Raw genomic sequence first — 21236 nt, 5'->3', positions numbered from 1 at the left:
AATATATGGCCGTAAAAGGAGTGATATTACGGTTGCCAACCCGTAGAAAAATAATAACAGGTAAAATTACGGTCGCCTGTATTTTACTGAAATACGGTTGAAAACAGTATTTTCACCGTTTTAAAAACAAATTATGGACGTAAAAGGAGTGATATCACAGTCACCAACATGAAGAAATATAATAACAAAAGTGAAATTACAGTCGCCTGTATTTTAACTGAAATACGGTTGAGAACAGTATTTTCACCGTTTTAAAAACAAATATATGGACGTAAAAGGAGTGATATTACTGTCACCAACACGTAGAAAAATAATAACAGGTAATATTACGGTCGCCTGTATTTTACTGAAATACGGTTGAGAACAGTATTTTCACCGTTTTAAAAACAAATATAAGGCCGTAAAAGGAGTGATATCACAGTCACCAACATGAAGAAATATAATAACAAAAGTGAAATTACAGTCGCCTGTATTTTAACTGAAATACGGTTGAGAACAGTATTTTCACCGTTTTAAAAACAAATTATGGACGTAAAAGGAGTGATATTACTGTCACCAACACGTAGAAAAATAATAACAGGTAATATTACGGTCGCCTGTATTTTACTGAAATACGGTTGAGAAAAGTATTTTCACCGTTTTAAAAACAAATATATGGACGTAAAAGGAGTGATATTACGGTTGCCAACCCGTAGAAAAATAATAACAAAAGTGAAATTACGGTTGCCTGTATTTTACTGAAATACGGTTGAGAACAGTATTTTCACCGTTTTAAAAACAAATATATGGCCGTAAAAGGAGTGATATTACGGTTGCCAACCCGTAGAAAAATAATAACAGGTAAAATTACGGTCGCCTGTATTTTACTGAAATACGGTTGAAAACAGTATTTTCACCGTTTTAAAAACAAATTATGGACGTAAAAGGAGTGATATCACAGTCACCAACATGAAGAAATATAATAACAAAAGTGAAATTACAGTCGCCTGTATTTTAACTGAAATACGGTTGAGAACAGTATTTTCACCGTTTTAAAAACAAATATATGGACGTAAAAGGAGTGATATTACTGTCACCAACACGTAGAAAAATAATAACAGGTAATATTACGGTCGCCTGTATTTTACTGAAATACGGTTGAGAACAGTATTTTCACCGTTTTAAAAACAAATATAAGGCCGTAAAAGGAGTGATATCACAGTCACCAACATGAAGAAATATAATAACAAAAGTGAAATTACAGTCGCCTGTATTTTAACTGAAATACGGTTGAGAACAGTATTTTCACCGTTTTAAAAACAAATATATGGACGTAAAAGGAGTGATATTACTGTCACCAACACGTAGAAAAATAATAACAGGTAATATTACGGTCGCCTGTATTTTACTGAAATACGGTTGAGAACAGTATTTTCACCGTTTTAAAAACAAATATAAGGCCGTAAAAGGAGTGATATCACAGTCACCAACATGAAGAAATATAATAACAAAAGTGAAATTACAGTCGCCTGTATTTTAACTGAAATACGGTTGAGAACAGTATTTTCACCGTTTTAAAAACAAATATAAGGCCGTAAAAGGAGTGATATCACAGTCACCAACATGAAGAAATATAATAACAAAAGTGAAATTACAGTCGCCTGTATTTTAACTGAAATACGGTTGAGAACAGTATTTTCACCGTTTTAAAAACAAATATATGGACGTAAAAGGAGTGATATTACTGTCATCAACACGTAGAAAAATAATAACAGGTAATATTACGGTCGCCTGTATTTTACTGAAATACGGTTGAGAACAGTATTTTCACCGTTTTAAAAACAAATATAAGGCCGTAAAAGGAGTGATATCACAGTCACCAACATGAAGAAATATAATAACAAAAGTGAAATTACAGTCGCCTGTATTTTAACTGAAATACGGTTGAGAACAGTATTTTCACCGTTTTAAAAACAAATATAAGGCCGTAAAAGGAGTGATATCACAGTCACCAACATGAAGAAATATAATAACAAAAGTGAAATTACAGTCGCCTGTATTTTAACTGAAATACGGTTGAGAACAGTATTTTCACCGTTTTAAAAACAAATATAAGGCCGTAAAAGGAGTGATATCACAGTCACCAACATGAAGAAATATAATAACAAAAGTGAAATTACAGTCGCCTGTATTTTAACTGAAATACGGTTGAGAACAGTATTTTCACCGTTTTAAAAACAAATATATGGACGTAAAAGGAGTGATATTACTGTCACCAACACGTAGAAAAATAATAACAGGTAATATTACGGTCGCCTGTATTTTACTGAAATACGGTTGAGAACAGTATTTTCACCGTTTTAAAAACAAATATAAGGCCGTAAAAGGAGTGATATTACGGTTACCAACCCGTAGAAAAAATAATAACAAAGTAAGGTAAAATTACGGTCGCCTGTATTTAACTAAAATACGGTTGAGAACGGTTTATTTTTACGGAGAATTTCCGATTATAATTACGGTTTTTTTCTAACTACGTGTAGGTATATTTTTTTTTTACGTCGTTAGACTCGTTGCACACATTTACACAACTACAAAACATATTCTGAATATCGTAGTTACGATACTTATATCATATGTACACTCAGTATCGTTGTAATGTAAAAATTGTCATTTCAGAAATCAAGTTACGGCAATTATCGTTTACATTACAGAAATCATATACTGAAATAATTATTGTTGTAATAAAGGTGTTATCGTTACAATACAGAAATCATATACCGAAATTATTGTTATAATAAAGAAATTATCGCTGCAAAAATAATGATAATTATAGATACAATATATAAATTACTCCTACAGTATATATAGTTACAATACATGATTTATTGTCAGAGAAATGACTTATATGATGTAGACGCATATTTGAATAGCGGGAGTACATTTTTCTCAATTCTGAAAGCGGGAGTACATCTTTCGAAAATTCAGGTCACTCGAGAATATTACATTAAATAGAGGTAGAACATTTTTCTCATCAGTGGATAGCCCTTGTACAGTACATTTTTCGGAAATTCGGGTAACTCGAGAATATTACATTGTGTTAAAGGTTGCTATACCTTACATAATTGTTCAGTGATCTATAAAGAATGAAAATAAAGCAGCTTGTAGATGCAAGTTGCTAAAAAATAAGCAATTTCTTACGAAAATGGTGTTGGAACATATATCGAAAAGAAAAATATTGTTCAGAGAGGTTATAGAAATTAAGTTATTGTCATGAAACACGTTAGAAAAGTATAAATCTGATTGTTGCAGTTTTGTTATGCACTGTTAAGAAATTACATTAATAAAAACAGTAAAAATCCTAGAATAAATGTTGCCAGGTATTTACCGTTCTAAAAACTGATATATTGACGTAAAGGAGTGATAATACGGTCACCAACCATCAAAAGATAATAACAAAGTAGGGTAAAATATACGGTCGTCTGTATTTTACTGAAATACGGCTGAGAACAGTAGATTCTTACGGAGAATTTCCGATTAAAATTACGGGGTTTTTTTAAGTGTGCGATCTCACTTGATTGCAGTGATCTCACTTCACTTCACGGCGAAGCAAGAACTATTGGATTTTCTAATATATACATATATATATATATATATATATATATATATATATATATATATATATATATATATATATATATATATATATATATATATATATATATACCGGGAATAATTATCTAAGAAATAATAATCAATCATTGATGTTAACGTACGCAGCTCAACATTACCGCTTGCCAGTACATACGGAGCTTAATATTTTTATTGTTTTCGCGAGCGAAGCGAGCGCACAGCGAAGCAAGACTCCTTAGATTTTTTATTATTCTTGTTTTATTTACTTATTAAAAATATTGAGATCCCATACCAAACCAAAAGAATACTTTCTGAGATCATGCCATAAATGAGATCGCATACCAAAACAGCACCATCTGCTTTGATTAAAATTATGCAAATTCATTAAACATTGATCACTTCAGTTCACTTCACTTCAACTCCCAGGTAGGCTTTCAGCCTGTCAGTAGAATCAGTTGTCTTCTCCACTCAATTCTGTTTTCAAAAATTGATAGAGCATCCAATTATTATTCTTGCAAATGGTAAAGATATCAGTTATATTGATGAAATATATTATATGGGAATTATGATGACTCAAACTGCCATGAACAGAGAACGATGAATTAAAATGTTATGTAAATAAAGAAAATATTACACATTTTATATAATTAATCATTATAGTTCACGTTTGCATAATTACCAACACTTAAAAATTTGCATAAAAAAAACGGCAAATGGTTGGCAACATTTATTCCAGGAATTTTTATCATTTCAAAAACGGATATATCTACGTAAATGAGTGATATTACACTCACCAACCCGTAAAAGATGATGACAAAGTGTGGTAAAATTACGGTCTCCTATATTATACTGAAATACGCCCAAGAAGAGTATATTTTTACGGAGAATTTCCCATTAAAATTACGGTTCTTTTTTTCAAGGTCTATATACATATATAGACCTTGCTTTTTTTAATAGTGAATGGTAGGATTCGTGGCATATACTGTATGTACAGCACAGGGAAGAGACTAGTAAATTCCTCTGTAAGAGGATCTTGTACAGATAATTGGGTAGCAAAATCCAGTGTTGAAATATTGAATATGGTGGTTAAACGTCTTTACCTCTAATTGCAGAAACTTCTGGGAATGAAGACAAGTTGGACCGACTACACCTGAGAGTCTACACCTTCTTCGTATGTTATCCAGAGGGTGAGACAGCAAGATTGGATAGACCACTCATAGAGCAGTGTAACTTATCAATTCAAAGCAATGACGCATAGACACGCACCAGGCTGGATACAAAATGTCGTCTAGCAACCGTGCATTCTGGCCTATTAGTCAATATTTGGCACAAGGTTTGATTGGGGTGTGAAATTTATATGAGCCACCAAAATCTATGAAAACTATTCTTTTTTTTTTTTCTTTGATAATAGTCCATTAGAAAAAATAGTCTGTAGCAGCTCTAAGCGCCATTGTAGGTAGTAGGTTGGCCAAGGCACCAACCATCCGTTGAGATACTACCGCTAGAGTGTTATTGAGTCCCTTGACTGACCTGACAGTACTACATTAGATCCCTCTCTTTGGTTACGGCTCGTTTCATCTTTACCGACATATATACCGAATAGTCTGGCCTATTCGTTACACATTCTCTTTTTTCAAACACTTGACAACTCCTAAATTATCAATCAATTCTTATTCTCTCAAGAGGTTAATTACTGCCCTGTAATTGTTCAGTGGCCACTTTCCTCTTGGTAAGGGTAGAAGAGACTTTTTGGCTATGGTCAGTAGCTTTTCTAGGAGAAGAACACTCCAAAATCAAACCATTGTTCTCTAGTCTTGGGTAGTGTCATAGCCTCTGTACCATAGTCTTCCACTGTCTTGGGTTAGAGTTCTCTTGCTTGAGGGTACACTCGAGCACACTATTCTTTCTTATTCCTCTTGTGTTATTAAAGTTTTTATTGTTTAAATAGGAGATATTTTATTTAATATTGTTACTCTTCTTGAAAATTTAATTTTTCCTTGTTTCCTTTCCTCACTGGGCTATTTTCCCTGTTGGAGCCCTTGGGCTTATAGCATCCTGCTTTTCCAACAAGGGATGTAGCTTACCAAGCAAGTAATAATAATAATAATAATAATAATAATAATAATAATAATAATAATAATAATAATAATAATAATAATAATAATAAAGAGGTATGGTTAAGTAAGTAATAGGCGATCATCATAAGACGTTTAAACAATGGAGGTTCGCCAAGTTTTACGTGACGAGAATTAACTCCCGTGCTCAAACTACTTCATTCTAATTGTACATATTACAAAAGTATTCGTACCACCGATAATAAAACCAGCTTTCTTAATTCTGAGCTTCGAAATAAAAAGGGAATTGGAAAATGATCAGCACCACGAACCATGAATGTGATACTCGAATTTTAACTCGTGGCGTTGCTAGCTCGACCCATTAAGGAAAAAAAAAAATCTTAGAAGAGATTGGATAGATTTTCATTGCTCCATTAGAAATGGTTCACGAACATTCTCAAATATTATTAAGCACAGAGAAGTAAAAGTTCTTCAAACTTTTTACATGAAAACTTCGACTTCAGATTCGATGAAATCAGCCAAGAAAGTTGACTCCTATATACTACAGGCTGCAAGATTGCAAAAGCCCGTGTCTGGCCAAAAGGGCCAGGCAATCTTCAACAACAACAACAACAACAACTCCTATTATCTGGATTTTTAGCCACGCGTGTTCCAAAACAATGTATACTCTTTGGATTGTTACAACTTGTTCAATTTATTGATATTAACGTGGAAAACAGATTCACAGGAGAGAGAGAAAATGCACAGTGAAAAAGTAAGGATACATGGGGCAATTTGAGAATGTTAAAAATCTGTTTTCCACGTTAATATTAATAAATAGAGCCATTTATAACAATCCAAAGAATGTATACATTATTTTGAGACACCCTGTATACAAAATTGAATGAAATCGGGGAAAACTACTCGTTTCTTTACTTAAGATCATCAATTTACGATAACCTGCAGATTATGGGAAAGCAGTGGCCTGCACTCTCCTTTAGGAGGTCAATTGCAGGTCATTAGGAGGTCAATTGGAAGTCAGTGGTTTCCCCAAGTGGGCGGATTAGTATTGGGAGCGGTAGGGCAAAGCTACGGTTGGGGCAGACAGTGGTATTAAGAACGTTTAAGCAATTAATACCTTTTTTCCTTTTTTTTTTATAAGATTTTAATTAGGTAAACATTTCCCCAATATAATAAAGATCGAACGTCTGGATATATATATATATATATATATATATATATATATATATATATATATATATATATATATATATATATATATATATATATGTATACATATATATATATATATATATATATATATATATATATATATATATATATATATATTATATATATATATACATACATGTATACATACATATGTATATATATATATATATATATATATATATATATATATATATATATATATATATATATATATATATATATATATATATTAATGATAAATTTTGCACATTTTTTACGTGTTTTTCATATTCAAATAAGCCATATATATTTTTTTTTGATATATTAATGTCTGGATTCTCTTAACGACCTCGGGATCAGAGCCCCAGGCGAAATCTCACAAAGACAAGAGCTTGGCTCCGACCGGGAATCGAACCCTGGTCGGCAAGCTTATATAGACAGTGACTAACCCATTCGTGGCCGAATGGGTTAGTCACTGTCTATATAAGCTTGCCGACCAGGGTTCGATTCCCGGTCGGAGCCAAGCTCTTGTCTTTGTGAGATTTCGCCTGGGGCTCTGATCCCGAGGTCGTTAAGAGAATCCAGACATTAATATATCAAAAAAAAAAAATATATATGGCTTATTTGAATATATATATATATATATATATATATATATATATATATACATACATGTATATATATATATATATATATATATATATATATATATATATATATATATATATATATATATATATATATATATATATTATATATTATATATATATATATATATATATATATATATATATATTATATATATACATATATATAAATAGAAATGGAATAGTCAATGCTGGTATCATCATCTTTATTTGATAGCTTTCGACATAAGTTATGTCATCATCAGCCTATCTGCAATTATCATTATGTAAAATTAATGAAATTAATAAAAATCATCTTAAGTACATAGATAGGAAGATATACTTCCAAGAACTGCTCAACTAGCTCTAAAATCAACCAATCAAGTAACATAAAACCATATAAAAGACTTATTACACATATAACTATATAAAAGACTCAATAAATAATATACCTAGTCAACCGTGTGAGACGATGACCACCCATCCAGAGCAGCAACCCACAGACCCATTGATCCTTCTACTCTGTGGGTTGTACTTAAGATGATTTTTATTAATTTCATTAATTTTACATAATGATAATTGCAGATAGGCTGAGCCTGAGGATGACATAACTTATGTCGAAAGCTACCAAATAAAGATGATGATACCAGCATTGACTATTCTATTTCTACTTAAATTGAGATTCCCGAGAGGAATCCAACTATGAACTACATACAGTATATATATATATATATATATATATATATATATATATATATATATATATATATATATATATATATATATGTATATATATATATGTTTATATATATACCTATATATACATATATATACATATATATATATATATATATATATATATATATATATATATATATATATATATATATATATATATATATATATATATACTGTACATTAATATACTTTTTTTTCGGTCACGCTGAGCTCTCCCTGTCCTTCGGGAAGCGGGGAGAGGGAGTAGTCATACCCTGGCGAGAGTGGGGTGCGTGTGTCTGCGTATATATCTAAATATTTGGCCGTCATTTTTGACTGGTTGCGTACATTAGGATATCATAAACAGTAAGGCAAAGAAATCCGTTTGCAATGTATAGATGATAAAATTAACATTAGAAATATAAACGAATGAATGGCTCTGGAAAAAAAGTTTGGTTCCTTCAAGATTAATATTTCGGGTACAACTTGAAGTTGGCGTTCTTTTGCCTTATACAGCACAGATTGATTAACTAAAATAATATCAACTATTGTATCCCGACCACTCAAATGATGGTAATGATAAGAGACGATTGAAATTGAGTGGAACACGTTGTAACCTTCGGTGTTAAGGTTAGCATGTTCTGAAATATGGCGCTCGTGTCCCTTAGATTATTTCAATTACATCCCCCATTTTATTTTTCAATTCTTTTCTTTTTTTTTGCCGTCATATTGCAATGGATTAATTCCAGCTGGTTAATTCTTATACCAGTCCTAAAGGGGTTGGATGAATAGATGAAATTTAGGCTAAATGGCCCAGCGTTGGAGCCTGGGAAGCCATTGATTGCCCATGTGCAACTGTGGAGTAGTATCAGCAATTGCACTGTGGATTAAAAGTTTTGAAAATTACAAATACTTTAAAAGTAATACTATGAATACTTTAACAGGTATTATAGATCCTTAAGCAAGTATCAAAAATACTTTAAAAGGTATCATGAACTATTTAAGAAGTAATATACATACTTCAATAAGTAAGTTGAATATTTTAAATGGAATTATTAATACTTTAAGAGATATCATATATACTTCAGCATGTATTATAAATACTTCAGCAAGTATCATAAATGCATTAGCATATATTGTATAAATTCAATGTATGTAATTTACTTTTCGTACATGTGCAGTGGTAACTTTGAAAAATTTCATGAAATTAGCATTATCTAATTCACCAATGTTTTAAGAATGATATCCTGTATCATATATCGAATCTTAAAACAAAATTACAAATTTAACAAAACTTAAACCTATCTATTGTAAATTCATTGTTTAATATTCAAGAAAAAAGAAAAATATTCGCTTTTATCAGACCATTGTATGTCTGAAAATGAATATGAGCACAGCTATGATAATGTTCAATGAAAATAAAGAGCACAATAGATAATTTTAAGGACGTACCTCTAGAGATTGTTAATGAATATACGTACTTGGGACATTCATTAAGTGTTTGAGACCAAAATTAAAAGAAGGATACATTAACAATAAAACTGTAAGACCAATTTATACATTCGCGAAAGGAGAATATTACTAATGTTCTCGGGAACTCTTCAATGCAATTATAAAATTGATCTTCTAAAGTGTAAATATATATATATATATATATTTTTTTTTTTTTTTTTTTTTTTTTTTTTTTTTTTTTTTTTTTTTTTTTTTTTTTTTTATAGCGTTAGCGAAGTTAATAACAGCTAATGCATGGAAAGTTATTTATTCCTTCTGCTCGAAGCTTGTAAATGATTTTATACGAAAAGTTTTATTCCATAATAGAATTCAATGTCTTACGATAGTTTTAACGTTGCCTTTTGATAAACTAGTAATAACACAAAGAGACAGAAAAAGAGCAACATGGTTACGACAGCAAACTAAAGTAGAGGATTATTCTAACAACCACGTAAGAAAAAGAAATGGACATGGGCAGGACATATAATGAGAATGGCAGATGATATATGGATATCAAGAATAACAGAATGGGTCCCTAGAGATTGCAATAGAAACAGGGGAAAAGGGAGAAAACGATGGTTGATGAACTAAGAAAGAAGAAAGTTTGCGGGTGTGGACTGGCATAGAGAGACCATAAACAGATGCGAGTGGAAGGACATGTCTGAGGACTTAAATTACACAAAGAGACAGAAAAAGAACAACATGGTTACGAGAGCAAACTAAAGTAGAGGATTCTTTTAACAAAATATAAGAAAGCGAAATGGACATGACATATAATAAGAATGACAGATAATAGATGGATATTAAGAATAACAGAATGGGTCCCTAGAGATTACAAAAGAAACAGGGGAAAGAAGAGAAGACGATGGGTTGACGAAGTAAAGTTTGTGGATGTGGACTGGCATAGAGAGACTATAAACAGACGCGAGTGGAAGGATATGTCTGAGGCCTTTGTTCTGCAGTGGACTAGTGACAGGTGATTGTAATTAAGACACTGGGTGTATTGTATATTCAAGTCTCAGTAATATCCCGCTGAAGTTGGAACGTATAATAAATGAACTATGGTCACATGAATAGCCAAAGTATAGTAGCCACATGCAAACAGGTTTTGCGTTTGTTACTGCTTATGTCAGGCAAATTGTAGTAATCATGAGTTGATCTATCAAACAGGCAACATGTATATCTCACTATTATTATTATTATTATTATTATTATTATTATTATTATTATTATTATTATTATTATTAGAGGTAGATGGAGAACGCTGGCCAGAAACATCGACCCCACATAAAAGTGGGAAAAGATGCAGACAAAGAATTATTATTATTATTATTATTATTATTATTATTATTATTATTATTATTATTATTATTATTATTACTTGCTAAGCTACAACCCTAATTGGAAAAGCATGATGCTATAAGCCCAGGGGTTCCAACAGGGGAAATAGCCCAGTGAGGAAAGGAAACTAAGGAAAGTAAAATTAAACTATAAAGATTTTAACAAAACCAGAGGAAGATAAATGCAATAGAATAGTGTGCCCTAGTTTACCCTCAAGCAAGAGAACTCTAACCCAAGACAGCGGAAGACCATGGTACAGAGACTATGACACTACCCAGGACTAGAGAACAATGGTTTGATTTTGTGGTGATAATTTAGTAACGATGGAAATTATTTTAACGTTGTTACTAATCTTATAATATTTTATGTTAATTATACATTTCATTTCTTGTAGTTTGTTTATTTCCTTATTTCCTTTCCTCAATGGGTTATTTTTCCCTGTTGGAGATCTTGGGCTTATAGCATCCTGCTTTATCAACTAGGTTTGTAGCTTAGCTAATAATAATAATAATAATAATAATAATAATAATAATAATAATAATAATAATAATAATAATAATAGTTTTATTAATAATGATTTTAATAATGTTAATAATAGTCGATAATTTTAATGATTACATGTATAATGATTTTGATAATAATTTTAATGATTATTAACATCATTTAATAATAATAATAATAATAATAATAATAATAATAATAATAATAATAATAATAATAATAATAATAATAATAATAATGAATTAACAGCCCAGTACTGAGCATTAATAAAAGCGTTATATTGAACATTAGCGAAAAGTGGGGTGAATCTAACAGGTCTATTATTTTTTTCATCGCTACTCGTAATATGATGTAATAGCAATTGTGAGTCACGAACTCAAGGTCTCATTTTTTATTTTCTTGTTCGTTCGTTTTAGAACGACCTACACTGAGGGTGCAGGCCACGGGATTTTGCAAAGGCAGTCTGTAATGGAGAAAATTTCCTTCAAGCTAAACAGACCAGTTTACCTGTTCGATTCCGTGAAAATGTGACTTCGATTTGGCCTTGCTCTATTATTTTAGGCAAGTTATGAAAAATTTTATTTTTTCACTAATTAGCATAATGCTAATGTTGTTCTAGCTATAGACCTTCATATAGTAATATCATTTCCATTATATTACCTAGCCTAGTTTTTGAACGCGTTGGGAAAAAATTCTAAATGGAGATGTATGAAAGTAATCATCTGTTCTATAGTCTGCAATTTACCTTGGGATATTGTGATGCTCCTCTTGCAATCTCTAGCGGGAATTCTGACGATTTGTCTTAACTTTAGTGCTGCTTTTGTTATCACACTTAAATAGGTGGGTGTTGGTAGGTAATTCATTATGCTTATTATTCAAGTTTTAACGAATATATTGTGATGAAAATAGTTGTTGATAGGCACTATAATGATTGAAGGAATATATCTATACTCAATTTATTTTTAATGAGGCGCATTTGCACTGACTCGCAGCGGTGCCCTTTTATAAAAGCTCGGAAAAGTTTCCTGCTATCTGATTGGTTATAATTATCTTGTCCAACCAATCAGTGATCAGGAAACTTTTCCCTGCTAAAAGGGCACCCCTGCTAGTCGGTGCAAATCTGCCACACTAAGAAGAGTTGATTATAGTGCTCCTTACAATATTGTTCTGAATCTCTTCATATTACTTAGTTTAAAGGATATTTCAAGAGGAAACTGAAGACTTTCTTATTCACCTTAGAAAACAAGAAAGTCTTGAACTTCTTGAAAGCCTTAACATCTTCAGTCTTTCGTATGTCTAGTGGGACCTTGTTATATAGTTCTAGAACCTACAGTAGACAAATTTTAGCTCCAATAACTTTAAATATTCTGTAACTATTCTCGTGTCAACACGATTGTTGGCTGTAAAATATGTCACAATTCTCATAGACAGTTTTGGACGTCCGATTCTGATAATATGATGAGACATTACACATATCTTTAACTCTATTTTAAAAGGCAGCCAGTGTAATAATAATAATAATAATAATAATAATAATAATAATAATAATAATAATAATAATAATAATAATAAAGGTCGATCATGAATGGCAGAGGCAAGGGACAATGACAATACCCTAGCAGGACAATGCCCTAGAGACTAACCATAAATACTTATGATCAGCGCCCTAGTTAGGATCAGGGAGGGCCCGACAATGGCTGCTGATGACTCAGCAGGTAGACCTTAGCTCACAAGGATGATAAAGTTATAGACACTACAAGAAACTATCGATTTGGAGTGGGTCTCGAAACCCAGTCCAGTAGATTGCCAGGCAGGAATCAGTAGCAACCAAAATCTCGCTAACATTGTAAAGAAACGAAAAAAAACTACTGATTTAATGTAATTCCTCTGTCATCACTGTCCCATTTAATGTAATTTCTCTGTTATCACTATCCGATTTAATGTAAATTCACTGCCATCAGTGTTTGATTTTTTGTAATTCTTCTGTCACTACTGTCCGATTTAATGTAATTCCTCTGTCGTCACTGTCAGATTTAATGTAATTTTTCTGTCATCACTGCCCGATTTAATGTAATTCCTCTGTCCGTCACTCTCCGACTTAATGTGATTCCTCTGTCGACACTATCCGATTTAATGTAATTCCTCTGTCGTCACTCTCCGACTTAATGTGATTCCTCTGTCGACACTGTCCGATTTAATGCAATTCTTCTGTCGTCACTCTCCGACTTAATGTGATTCCTCTGTCGACACTGTCCGATTTAATGTAATTCCTCTGTCGTCACTGTCCGATTTAATGTAATTCCTCTGTCGTCACTGTCCGATTTAATGTAATTCCTCTGTCGTCACTCTCCGACTTAATGTGATTCCTCTGTCGACACTGTCCGATTTAATGCAATTCCTCTGTCATCACTCTCCGACTTAATGTAATTCCTCTGTCGACACTGTCCGATTTAATGCAATTCTTCTGTCGTCACTCTCCGACTTAATGTGATTCCTCTGTCGACACTGTCCGATTTAATGTAATTCCTCTGTCGTCACTGTCCGATTTAATGTAATTCCTCTATCGTCACTGTCCGATTTAACGTAATTCCTCTGTCATCACAGTCCGATTTAATGTAATTCCTCTGTCGTCACTCTCCGATTTAATGCAATTTCTCTGTTGTCACTGTCCAATTTAATGTAATTCCTCTGTCGTCACTGTCCGATTTAATGTAATTTCTTTGTCGTCACTCTCCAATTTAATGTAATATCTCTGTCGTCACTGTCCAATTTAATGTAATTCCTCTGTCGTCACTGTCCGATTTAATGTAATTCCTCTGTCGTCACTCTCCAATTTAATGCAATTTCTCTGTTGTCACTGTCCGCTTTAATGTAATTCTTCTGTCGTCAATGCCCGATTTAATGTAATTTCTCTGTCATCACTGTCCCATTTAATGTAATATCTCTGTCGTCACTGTCCAATTTAATGTAATTCCTCTGTCGTCACTGTCCGATTTAACATAATTCCCCTGTCGTCACTGTCCGATTTAACATAATTCCCCTGTCGTCACTGGCCGATTTAATGTAATTCCTCTGTCGTCACTGTCCGATTTAATATAACTTCTCTGTCGTCACTGTCCGATTTAATGTAATTCCTCTGTCGTCACTGTCCGATTTATTGTAATTCATCTGTCGTCATTCTCCGATTTAATGTAATTTCACTGCCATCACTGTTTGATTTTTTGTAACTTTTCTGTCACTACTCTCCGATTTAACGTAATTCCTCTGTCGTCACTCTCCGATTTAATGTAATTCCTCTGTCGTCATTCTCCGATTTAACGTAATTCCTCTGTCGTCACCGTCCGATTTATTGTAATTTTTCTGTTGTCACTCTCTGATTTTATGTAATTCCTCCGTCGTTACTCTCCGATTTAATGTAATTCCTCTGTCGTCACTCTACGATTTAATGTAATTACTCGGTCATCACTGCTCGATTTCATGTAATTCCTCTGTCGTCACTCTACGATTTAATGTAATTACTCGTTCATCACTGCTCGATTTCATGTAATTCCTCTGTCGTCACTCTACGATTTAATGTAATTACTCGGTCATCACTGCTCGATTTCATGTAATTCCTCTGTCGTCACTCTACGATTTAATGTAATTACTCGGTCATCACTGCTCGATTTCATGTAATTCCTCTGTCGTCACTGCCCGATTTAGTGTAATTCCTCTGTCTCCACTCTCCAATTTCACGTAATTCCTCTGTCACCCCTCTTCGATTTAATGTAATTCCTCTGTCGTCACTGTCCGATTCAATGTAATTTCTGTGTCGTCACTATCCAATTTAATGTAATTTCTCTGTCATCACTGCCCGATTTAATGTAATTCCTCTGTCGTCACTCTCCGATTTAACGTAATTCCTCTGTCGTCACTCTCCGATTTAACGTAATTCCTCTGTCGTCGCCGTCCGATTTATTGTAATTTCTCTGTCGTCACTCTCTGATTTAATGTAATTCCTCTATCGTCGCTCTACGATTTAATGTAATTTCTCTGTCATCACTGTCCGATTTAATGTAATTCCTCTGTCGTCACTGTCGGATTTAATGTAATTTCACTGTCATCACTGTTTAATTTAATGTAATTCCTCTGTCGCTACTGTCCGATTTAACATAATTCCTCTGTGTTCATTATCCGATTTGATGTAATTTCTCTGTTGTCACTGTCCGATTTATTGGCATAAGGCTGGATTTTATCTAACACAAACAATGTCCAGAGGATCAACAACAACACCAACAACAAGGTCGGGACCTAACCTAAATTTGAAACTGCAGCTATATAACCGAGTATATCTAAAACTAGATAAATATAGTTTTGCCTTACATTAGCAAGATGTTAAAATATTAGCCCATTCTCCCCCCAGTTATTCTTAAGACCAATACAGTTTATCACACACAAAAAAAAAAATAATAAGTAGGCCAATACATCAAACCTAACCTCACCTTATCTATAATGTAGATTTACCCACGACGGGAACACTTTGACCTACTCCTTGATAAAATTACTCCTTCCCTCAGTCAAGGATTCAGAAGGCCTGGGTCAAATGGTCAGGCTTATCCTCTCCAAATTCAAAATATATTCTTTAAGTGTTTATCACGATACACGATAGAGGGAAGCCATGGTACTGTTTACTTAATATTAGCATTGCCGAAGGTAAAGATCTTATACCGTCCGTATGCTCTAAACCTAGCTATTATTATTATACGAATAAAGTTAGGAAATACAGTATATCGATAAATATTACATATAACAACATTATAGCGAGGCAAGGAACTGTTAAAATAATCAATACAAAACTGGAAGGTTGGGAAATCTTGTTAAAGAAAATGTAACTATCAGTTAACTGAGCAAATTAAGCCAAAGAAACTTTAAGTTTCGAAGAAACTTTAAAGTTCGAGCAAACTTTGATAATTGATCGTTGGAATAATGAAGACTTTTCGATGGTAGTTGAAATCTTGATTAAAAAGTCCATTTGGTGAAAGTTTCTGTCAAAAAAGATTGTATGCCTAGGCATACAAGATTATTATCCTAAGAAAAGGCAATACAATTAAATTTCGTTTTGCGGATATACTAAGACATAGGAGATCGAATCGCGTTGATTGTTTGCAGGAAGGTAAAACAGAGACGAATTAAATGGAATATAAACTAATCAGTAATTAAATTTCATCGCGTAAAACGAACCGAAACTCAATTAATAACTGCACGCAATTCTATCCCTTGCCTTGATAGTCGCATGATTTCATATCATAGGCTATATACATACATACATACATACATACATACATACATACGTAAGCGTAAGGGATCCTTTTTATCGGGGGGGGGGGTTGCTGAACTTTCCTTGCCACCACCCCCCCATAAAAAAAGAACTCTAAATCCAAGAAATTATATTGATACATACATACACACACTATATATATATATATATATATATATATATATATATATATATATATATATATATATATATATATATAATTCAAGGACTGGGTAAAGCATTCACTATCAGACAGCTGAATAGTTCTACTGCACTAGCTTCTCTGTCCGAAAAACCTGAGTCGGCCCAAATCTTGGGGGGCTCCAGCCCCTCAGACCCCTGTCTCATACATACATACATACATACATACATACATACATACATACATACATAATGGCCTCACAGACCCCAACGCTAGGGTATAGATCACGAATTCATCAGTTTGTGAAAATCAAAGTTTTTGGAAAATGTTAGGTGACTGAGCCTACTATGACAATATAAGTAGGCCTACAGTTTGATTGGAAGTTCTCAAAAACAGTTATATATGCGTTTTTCACTCCTAAAAGAAAAAAAAAGTTATTACTAAAAGTTACATTGATGACCACTTGGATACCTAAATGGTATAAAAAATATAAAAAAATATTCTCCTCAGACTAGTTAATATCATCGTTATACCAAAATAAAAAAAAAAAACAGGCTGAAAAAAAAAGAGAAAAACTTACCTGTTTGGACGAAATATATCCTGTGAATTTAACTCGTTGGCCAAGATCAGCCCATAAGTCTGAATAACTCTCTCGCGTTATGCATAGTGTTTCCAGATGGTTTAGTGTAAAAATTCCCAAAACTCATGATAAAAAATCCCAAACAACCCAAAAATCCCCATAAATATATATTTTCTTCTGATCACGTAGGCTTTGCCAATATAGAAATTACTCACTATACTTCATATAAGTGCAATTAAACTAATTGCAACAATATAAAGGTTTACTCATCTCTGTTTCTTCTTCAAAGAAATATGTATAGAACATCCCCATCAGACACCCAAAATCCCCAAATCTTAGGATAAAATGGCAACACTGGTTATGTATTTTTACCGGGAAATATCTGCTGTCTCATTGGCTGATTTATCCTCCTCTGCTGTGATTGGTGGTTGTAAGTGACGTCATACAATCGCATTTCATGAATGAATTCTACTGGGAAGGGGTGAAATGTCTATACGTATTTCAGATGAATTTTTTTACTTACAAATCTTATTTTTATGAAAATAAATGTAAAAAAATTATTAATTAGGAAATAAAATAAATAATTAATTTTTTGAAGCGCATAAGCTGAATAAATACGTTACATTTGAAGGAATGCTTGCCTTAATGTTGGCTACAATGTTAAATGTGCGTGCGTATGTGCGTGCGTATGTGCGTGAAGCTGTAGTAACTGAAGGGGACCACCAATCATGGCTGGGGAATAAACCGAATAATTGACCAATCACAGGACGGGAAATAGCCGCTAGGTGAGGGAGTAACGAGATGTTTGTTATGAGTTAATCGCTTTTAAAACAAGCGCTTTTCCTATCGGGGTAGCTTTAGATCGTTGTTTTGTTTTTAAGAGAATTAAATATATATCTTCAAAATATACAGAATTAGTCCATTACATGTTTTGATAACATATTGTATCATAAAGATTTTTATTCACAAAATCTTGGTGACGTCATCAAGAGTAGGATGAATTTTAAGGGTTATCTTTGCCAATTCGTATTTTGTTTGAATTAACAAAGTAACTTTAATTCGTATTTTGTTACATTACAAGTATAATGTCATTGATAAAATGATTTACTAAATCATATGGAAAATATGTCGTCATATAAATGAGGACTTTAAAAACTACGAATATTATGGAAATAAACTCAAAACAATCATTTAGTAACATAAATTTATCATAGATAGCAATCATTATTCTGTATGAAAAAATACAGATGAAAAAAAAAACCTTTTGGACGAAATAGCTCGTGTGTGAAATCGTTTGTCAACAGCAGTCCATAAGCAAGAGGAACCCTCTCACCTTATGTGTTTCATTGGCGGGAAATATCTGGCGTATCATTGGCTGATTCGTTCTTTGCTGTGATTGGTGGCTGTATGTGACGTCATACAATCTCGTATTTTATGAATGAATTGAACTAGGCAGAGGTAAAATGTCTATACTTATTGTAGATAATATAAGACTTAGAAATCAAAACTTTTATGAAAATACGCTTAAAATGTTAGTAATTTAATAATTAAATAGATAATGAATCTTGGTAAAATGCTTAGGCTAAATAAATACGTATTCTTTAAAGAAATAATTAATTGAGTTTTGGCTACGATGTTAGAAGCGTGTGTGTGAATTTGTAAACAAAGGAAACAACCAATCACAGCTTAGAAGATACAGCCAATCAGAGGACTGGAATATCAGGCCATGAGAGAGTCCCAGGAATTTATGAGTTGCTGTTAAGAAAACCTGCCAGAATTTTTATGAAAATTACTTCCAACGCTCTAGCTATAGGGGACGGACCAGAAGATATTTTTGTTTTAAGTGAATTACAGATATATTTTCTTTAAAATATATAGAGCCATTTCCTTGTAATATATTTTGATAGTATATTCATCAGAGGGATACATTCTAATTACTAAATAATTATCTTTATCAAGAAAAATACGTCTTCGTGGCGTCATAGGGAGTAGGATGAACTTTAAAGCTTGTCTAAATAAATGAGTAAGGTATTTAAGTAAACGTGACTAATATTCGATATTTAAATAAGTACCATTATTTTATCTAGCTTACATAGTGAATGAACTCCAGTACATGACTGTAATTCGTATTTTGTTACATTTCAAGAATAATGTAAATTATTTGAAGGAATAATTGACTGTCTAATTACGTTAGATATGTGTGTGAAGCTATAGTAAACAAAGGCAACAGCCAATCACAGCTGAGGAAGTTATAACCAATCAGAGGACTAGAATGCACCACTATGAAGTGGTTCAGTGCATTTTATCCGTTGCTGTTCGTAAAACTAACCCGAATTTTGTTGAAATTTACTTTCAAAAACTAGCTAAAAGGGACGAAGCTGAAGGGTTTTTTTTTTCTCAAGGGAATTAGTTATATATTTTTCAAAACATATATAAACAGTCCCTTTTAAAATGTTCTTATAACATATTCTATCATAAATTCTGATTACTAATTCATTACTTTTACGTCTTTGAGACGTCATGAAGAGTAGGATTAACTTTAGTTTGTCTAAACTGACTGATTAATTCTGCGTGCTGGTTTAGGCGAGATATTAAGTATCGCGTGGATAATATTCGATATTCAAATAAGATACTAATTTATTACTATATCGACCTTAGATAGTGAAGAAACTACATGACTATAATTCGTATTTTGTTGCATTTCAAGTAAAACAAAACAATGTTTGGGGCATTAAACTCCTTCAAAAAGCAAGTAACAGATGATTCTAATGTTAGAACACTTGAAAGGTATCTATACGGGAAATACAGCAATTCTAAAACCACTAAAATGGTGAGAAAATTGCGATTGAGAAAGGAGTTTGACCGGCAGACTCCATCTCTCCTAAAATATTCGCACCATGCCTGGAAATGCTTCATAGTTTAAACTGGGTAAATGTAGGAATTAACATTAATTAGGAATACCCTAACAACTTAAGATTGCAGACGTGTGTGTGTGTGTGTGTGTGTGTGTGTGTGATCTACATTCATATTTCATTTAGAAGTGGTGCTTCGTGTAGGACAGTGCTAATGATACTAAGATTTCGTGAGGTTTTATTAAATGAATTTTCCTATTAGGCCATTTACCACCCAATATGCAACACGAGGGAGACTGCGGTTGCAGTATGAAGTCAAAGTATGAGAGGTTGCACAGCAAGATAGAAGATAGGAAGTGGGAACGGAGGAAGGCCAAAAAGAGACTGCAAATAGGGTACAAAAGGAACACTGCAAAAGTACTTTGCTAATACTTACAATTAATTAAGAGACGGGCACTGACGGCGCTAATCCTGCAGGGGTGAATGTTATTTTCCTCATTCCTAGCTAAGGCCTACAGCTGCATTTCTCTCCACCTTTTACTTTTCATGTATTCCACTAGCCTCGAGCCACCTAGCTATTCAGCCTCTTTAACTCTAGCCTCTTCCAGTTAAAGAAATTCAGAAAGAATATACCAGGCAAGTCTTTAAGTCTAGCTTTAGGGTTTGAAAAGCAATGGCCTTGTTTAATTTGACTGACCAGTTTTCGCCCGTTGGCTTATCATTGAAGGTTTAAATTTACTAGCTTTGCAATTACCATGATTGCTTTTTTAATAAAATAAAGTTTATTTATTCAATAAGCATAGCTCGCTCATGAC

The 21236-nt window shown here is 32.8% G+C and overlaps 1 protein-coding gene across 2 annotated transcripts in view; it reads right to left on the bottom strand.

Moving 5' to 3' along the window:
- Window positions 1–16326, bottom strand: part of LOC137622067 (uncharacterized) — a 24656-nt gene extending 8330 nt beyond the window's left edge. Inside the window, exon 1 of one of the 2 annotated variants that reach the window (XM_068352543.1) lies at window positions 16033–16326. The gene's annotated coding sequence lies outside the window, so the exon portion shown is untranslated. The remainder of the gene's footprint in view (window positions 1–16032) is intronic. The other variant, XM_068352545.1, reaches the window with a different exon arrangement.
- Window positions 16327–21236: the final 4910 nt, after the last annotated feature.

This window comes from Palaemon carinicauda, chromosome 28, assembly GCF_036898095.1.
Source record: "Palaemon carinicauda isolate YSFRI2023 chromosome 28, ASM3689809v2, whole genome shotgun sequence".
NCBI lineage: Eukaryota > Metazoa > Arthropoda > Malacostraca > Decapoda > Palaemonidae > Palaemon > Palaemon carinicauda.
The sequence above is the reverse complement of the archived record's forward strand: the minus strand, read 5'-3'. Positions and strand labels throughout refer to the sequence as shown.